Source organism: Manihot esculenta, chromosome 18, assembly GCF_001659605.2.
Source record: "Manihot esculenta cultivar AM560-2 chromosome 18, M.esculenta_v8, whole genome shotgun sequence".
Classification (NCBI taxonomy): Eukaryota; Viridiplantae; Streptophyta; class Magnoliopsida; order Malpighiales; family Euphorbiaceae; genus Manihot; species Manihot esculenta.
The window spans coordinates 18,261,969-18,269,051 of NC_035178.2; positions in this window are offsets into that span (position 1 = coordinate 18,261,969).

The following is a 7,083-nucleotide window of genomic DNA, read 5'->3' on the forward strand; positions in this document are numbered from 1 at the left end:
TGTTTGCTGGGAAGAAGTTGGAGAGAAGGCCTTGGCAGGGCCTGAGCTAGTAGAGATCACCAGCAGGGTGGTACCCTTAGTCAAAGAAAGAATCAAGACGGCTGCAAGCAGACAGAAGAGTTATGCAGATATCCGCAGAAGGCAAGTAGAGTTTCAGGAGGGGGATCTGGTATTGCTCAAGGTGTCTCCAATGAAAGGAGTGGTTCGGTTTGGGAAGAAAGGGAAGCTGGCTCCGCTGTACATCGGACCCTTTGAAGTCTTGCAAAAGATTGGGAATGTATCGTACAAGCTAGATTTACCTGCTTCAATGGAGAGAATCCATCCGGTTTTCCATGTTTCTATGTTGAGAAAGTTCGTGTCAGATTCGGGCAAGGTTCTTAGTGAGCTTGATGTGGAGATCCAAGAGGATCTCACCTATGTTGAGCAGCCGGTACGGATTCTGGACACTCAAATCAGGAAGCTGAGAAACAAGGAAATCCCGATGGTAAAAGTCCTGTGGAACCACCACAATATGGAAGAATGCACCTGGGAGACACGGGAGTCCATGCTCCAGCAGTACCCTTATCTTTTCTAAGGTTAGTTTCTTATGAGTTTTATTTCTATGTTATGTTGTATGCCTTGCATGTGCTAGTTGAGGAACATTCGGGGACGAATGTTCTTAAGGGGGGGAGAATGTAATACCCGGCTAGACTCCGGTATCGCGATTCCTACCGTCCGGTGGAATCTTGGATGTCGGAGACCTCTAGAAGGGTAAGAACCATGTTTTATAAAATGTTTTAATGTGTTTTAATGTTTTAAGCATGAAAGAAAATGAGTTTTTGCATGAAAATAGCATTGGAGGAAAACTCAGGTTCGGCCGCCGAACCCCTAGTTCGGCTGCCGAACATGCATGCACTTCGGGAGTGCTTTAGGCCCCCGAAGGCATAAGTGAGGGAAGTCCAGGTTCGGCCGCCGAACCTCGAGTTCGGCCGCCGAACCTCGAGTTCGGCCGCCGAACATGGCATGCATGCTGAGGCACGTTCGGCCCCCGAACGTGGCCTGGCCAGCCACTATAAAAGGGTCCCTTAGCCGAAAACGGGCGAGCTTTTTCCCCATTTTCGGCCAAGGTGAGCTCTCCGCCGTCCCTCACCAATCTTTGATGTTTTTCCTCTAGATCTTTCAAGATTTTCATTTATTTTAACTTTGTTTTAAAGATTTGAGCTTTTGAGCAAAGTTTTGGAGCTTGGAGGTTCAAGAACCCAATCTCTCCCAACTCCGAGTTTAGGACGTCTCTCTCTCTCGATCTTCAAGAGGTAAGAGCCGATCTTAAACTCATTGCATGTTTTAAGTAAGTTTTAAGTAGATCTATGGGTTAGAATGCATGTTTAGGTTATGGTTATGTTTATGGGTATAAATGTATGTTCATGAACAATGTAGATGCTTGATGTGTTGTAGATGGGGTTTATGATGGTTTGAGGCCCCTAGGAACATGTATGCTTGTGTATGTGTGTTGTAGAATAGGTTTGAGGCGTGTTTGGAAGGTTGGGAGGCGAAATGTGCAAGAGGAGCCAAGTTTCTGCCCTTTGGCAGAAACCAGGTTCGGCAGCCGAAGGACTTTCGACCGCCGAACATGGCTGGGGAGGCAGCCTTTCGGCTGCCGAAGCCTGCCCCTAAAAGGAGACTTTCGTCTCTGTCTGGCAGTTTCGGCCGCCGAAAGTGCCACCGAATATGCATGAGTTTCGCCTATGTCTGGGAGTTTCGGCCGCCGAACCTGCCTGACTTTCGGCTCTGGAGGGACTTTCGGCCGCCGAACCTGCCGCCGAAAGTGCCCTGTCTAGGCCTCCTTTGCATGTTTTTCTATGGTTGTTTCATGATGTTTTAGGGGGCTTTTGGGGAGTAGTTTATAGTTATGTTCTAGTATGTTTGGTCCCTCATTTGAGTCCACCTGTGTAGGTTCGGACCCGAGGAACCGAAGACCCCAGCATTGAGTTCAGCTGCTTCGGTGTTGTTAGAGTCAGCCAGAGGTGAGTGGAACTAAACTTAAATCTTTTAAATTGAGAAATTAAATGTTTTATCATGTTTCATGCATCATGATTATGCAATAGGATGATTGCATTAGTTTCACGAATATGCCGCATTGCATCGATTGTTGTTGATGTGGGTGAATATTGGATGACCCAATTAGTCCATGACAGGAAGACCAGGACCCCATTCTACGGCCTGGCACGGTTATGGGACTCGAAGACCAGGAGCCCAGAGGAGGCCCTGGGACAATGGTAAGTAATGTATGTTATGACAGAAAGACCAGGACCCCATGCTACGGCCTGGCACAGAGTTAGCTTGGACTAATTGGTGACAAGTTCACCCAGCCTTTATGTGAATTGTCTGTGTTATGATGCATTTCATTGGAGCATAGTGTTAATATGTTTTATAGTTCTGCTCACTGGGCTTTTAGCTCACCCCTCTCCCTTTACCCCCAGGCTTGCAGGTACAGGATAGAAGAGGAGGTCAGTTAGAGTAAAGCTTGTTTATGTAATAGATAGAATGTGGACATGACAAATCGTAGAACGATGTAATGTAAAAGTACGGTTTAGATATGTAATGAGATGATGTTTATGAATGTTAGAGGTGTGCTTGACCATAGATTGTTGTTATCCCTTTTATTACATGATCTTAGAGACTTTTATGATGTTTATGTAAACCAACTCAACAATATGTTATGTCACCCATTAGGGGCACTGATGAGATCCCACAGAGGGATCAATGTTATGTTAATGTATATGCACAGGTTGAGTTTGGTTGATGTATATGGAAAGAAAAGTTTTAATTTTTATGCATGTTGTTGATCATGTATGGGATTATACAGGTTCACAGGTTACATGTCAGGCTTGCTACGGGTCCCGGCGGCCTTAAGCCGATCTGGATCCTAGCGCCGGTAGCGGTCCGATTTTCGGGTCGTTACAAAGAATTTTTCCATGAAGAGTTTGGGAGAAGCAGCTTATATTCTAAGAATTAAGATCAATAGAGATAGATCTAAGCGGTTGCTTGGCTTATCCCAGTTCACATGCATTGACAAAGTACTAAAACGGTTTATCATGGAGGAATCAAATAGAGGATTTCTGCCTATGTCACATGGAGTTCATCTCTCCAAAAACATGTATCCTAAGACACAAGTTGAAAAAGATATAATGGAAAGAGTTCCATATGCTTCTGTGATAGGATCCATAATGTATGTGTAACGATCCGAAATTGGACCGCTACCGGCGCTAGGATCCAGATTGACTTAATGTCGCCGGGACCCGTAGCAAGCCTAGCAAACAACCTGTCATACCTAATAATCTCATACATGATCATACATTTACATAAAATTTTAAACTTTTTCATTCACCAGGCTTGACCTGCATGCATCATAACCATAACATAAACCCCACATAAGAGCCCTCATCAAATGCTCTAGTGGGACATCATATCATACATGAAGTTTGGTCTAACATTTCTTAACATTAAAACATTTTATAACGATCATGTACAAAAGGGGATTAACATAACATTAGGGCCAAGCACAATACTAAACCTCAATACAAATTTATACAATACATTACAATATCTTTCATGTCCACAACTAACTATTACATACATGATACTTCTATTCTTGATGACTTCCTTGCCTATCCCGAACCTACAAACCTGGGGGTTAAGGGAAAGGGGTGAGCTACTAGAGCCCAGTTGTAATACCCGGCTAGACTCCGGTATCGGAATTCCTACCGTCCGGTGGAATCTCGGATGTCGGAAGCCTCTAGTAGGGTAGAATCATGTTTTCATAAAATGTTTTAAGGTATTTCATGGTTTTAAGTAAAATGGAAATGAGTTTTTGCATTAAAACAACCTTGGAGGAAAACTCAGGTTCGGCCGCCGAACATGCATGCTTTTAGGAGCGCCTTTAGGCCCCCGAAATCATAAGTGAGGAAAGTCCAGGTTCGGCCGCCGAACATGGCATGCATGCGGAGGCACATTCGGCCCCCGAACGTGGCCTGGCCAGCCACTATAAAAGGGTCCCTTAGCCGAAAACGGGCGAGCTTTTCCCCATTTTCGGCCAAGGTGAGCTTTCTGCCGCCCCTCACCGATCTTTGATGTTTTTCCTCTAGATCTTTCAAGTTTTTCACTTGTTTTGACTTCGTTTTGAAGATTTGAGCTTTTGAGCAAAGTTTTGGAGCTTTGAGGTTCAAGAACTCGAATCTCTCCCAACTCCAAGTTTGGTCGCCTCCACCCTCGATCTTCAAGAGGTAAGAGTCGATCTCTAGCTTACTTTATGTTTTAAGCAAGTTTTATGAAGTTCATGGGGGTAGAATGCATGTTTAGGTCATAGTGATGTTTATGGGTTTTGTATGCGTTTTTGAACAATGTGAGTTGCTTGTGTGTTGTAGTTGGGGTTTTTGATGGTTTGATGCCCCTAGGAACTTGTATGTTTGCTTGTGAATGCTTGGGAATGTTGTAGAATAGGTTTATGCATGTTTGGATGAGATTGGAGGCAAATGTGCATAAAGGAGCCAAGTTTCTGCCCTTTGGCAGAAACCAGGTTCGGCAGCCGAAGGCACTTTCGGCCGCCGAACATGGCTGGGGAGGCAGGCCTTTCGGCTGCCGAAGTTGCCCCCGAAAGGAGACTTTCGTCTCTGTCTGGGACTTTTGGCCGCCGAAGGTGCCGCCAAACATGCATGAGTTTCGCCTCTGTCTGGGAGTTTCGGCTGCCGAAGGTGCCGCCGAACCTGCCTGACTTTCGGCTCTGAAGGGACTTTCGGCCGCCGAACCTGCCACCGAAAGTGCCCTGTTCAGCCATTTCTTGCATGTTTTTCTATGATTATTCCATGATGTTTTAGGGGGTTTTTGGGCAATAGTTTAGAGTTATGTTCAGGTATGTTTGGTCCCTCATTTGAGTCCACCTGTGTAGGTTCGGACCCGAGGAACTGAGGACCCCAGCAGTGAGTCTGTTGCCCCAGTGTCTGGTCAGAGCTATCCAGAGGTGAGTAGAATAAACCTTTATGTTTTTTTTGAAGCAAATGAATTACACAGTTGAGCATGTTCATGCATCATGAATGCCATGTGATGAATTAGGTTGTTTGCATTAGAATTCACGAATATGTTGCATTGCATTTATGATGTTGATGTGGATTGGTTATTGGATGACCCTTTAGTCCTCATATGATATGATGATGCTACGGCATGAGATGGTATGGAAGTCCAGGTTGTACCCATTCTACGTCCCTGGCACGATGTAAGAGAAAGTCCAGGTTGTACCCATTCTACGTCCCTGGCACATTGGTATGTTATGATATGTTATGATAAGAGAAAGACCGGTTGTACCCATTCTACGTCCCGGCACTTTGGAATGTAGAGGACTATTGGTGACAATACCATCCGAGATGTGATTTGTTGTGATGTGTTGCATTACATAATGGCATGAGATTTTAAATATTGTTTTCTATTATTCTGCTCACTGGGCTCTTGTAGCTCACCCCTTTTCCCTAATCCCCCAGGATTGCAGGTACGGGCTAGAGAGAGAAGTCAAGAAGAGTAAAGTCTTATGTTTGTAATAGATAGATAGTGGACATGATAAATTGTAAGATGATGTATAACTTAATAGTTATGTTATGTGTAATGATATTGAGGTTTGAAATTGTGCTTGACCATAGTTCATTGTAATCCCTTGTTGATACATGATCTTAGATATTTGATGATATAGATGTTAGCCAACTCAACACTTGTATATCGCCCATTGGGGCATTGATGAGATCCCACAGAGGGGTCAAGTTTATGATTATGTTTTAGTGCATGCACAGGTTGAGTTTGGTGTATGAGGAATGAATGAAAGAAAAGTTTTAATTTTATGTATGATTGTTGATCATGTATGGGATTAAACAGGTTTACAGGTTACATGTCAGGCTTGCTACGGGTCCCGGCGGCCTTAAGTCGATCTGGATCCTAGCGCCGGTAGCGGACCGATTTTCGGGTCGTTACAGAATGGTATCAGAGCCCTAGGTTCATAGAATCGGACCTAGAGTGTCGGGCTCATAGATGTTCTAGAAGGTCAAGCACAATAGGAAAGATCATGTCCACTAGGATAGGATGTGGAGTCCTGTCTTGTATGATGATGTGAAATGCCATGATTATATGCATGTGCATTAATGATATGCTATGCTATGTGATGTATGTGATGAGGGTTCATGTGTGCCCACATGAACCATATAATGCTAATGTTTGTATGATGTGTATTGTTTTTCAGAAAACAGGATGAGAGGAACTCGTCGATCTGCACGATTGACTGGAGTGCCACCTGAGGATGAGGGCACGAGCGCCCGTCCTCCTACATTGCCTAGGGCAATGTCTTGTAGAGCCAACAGAGAAAGAGTGTCAAGGGACCCTAGAAGGTCTTTTGATGTTAGCAGAAGGGGGACAGATAGGGGAGGAAGTTCTTCAGATGTGAGGGAGGTTATGGAAGAGGAGCAGAGGAGGGATGGGAACCTGGATGTGAGCATGGAGGAAGAAGGAACAGGGGAGTCTCAGGGAGACGTTCAGGCCTCGGGGTATGGTTTTCCACCCCATTATCCACCCTTCCCACAGGGTTCAGGGTATCCGATGGGAGGTACATCGGATTACTCCAGCTTTAACCCCTACCCTACCTACATGCCTTATCCACCTTTCTATCCACTTTACACACAGTACCCAGCTTATCCACCCTCACCCTTCTATCCTAACCCGGCAAACCCCACCTCGGGGAATGCTGCACCTCCACCTCCACCACCTACAGAACCAGCAGCCCCAGTTACTCAACCTCCTAGACCTAGCTCAGTCGATGGGAGCAAAGTGAAAATGACAGATTACTTCAAGCTGGATGCTCCCAAATACAAGTCAGGGGATGACCCCTTTGAGTATCTTAGAGTAGTGAAGACAATAACTGATGAGCTAGGGGCAAGTGACAGCAGGGCCATTCAGATGGCAGGGTTCACTTTAAAGTGCAAGAAGGCACGGGAATGGTTCAAGTGTTATGTGGACCCGAGATTAGACGGTATGACATGGGAGGAATTTGCGAATGAGTTCGCTGGATGGGCT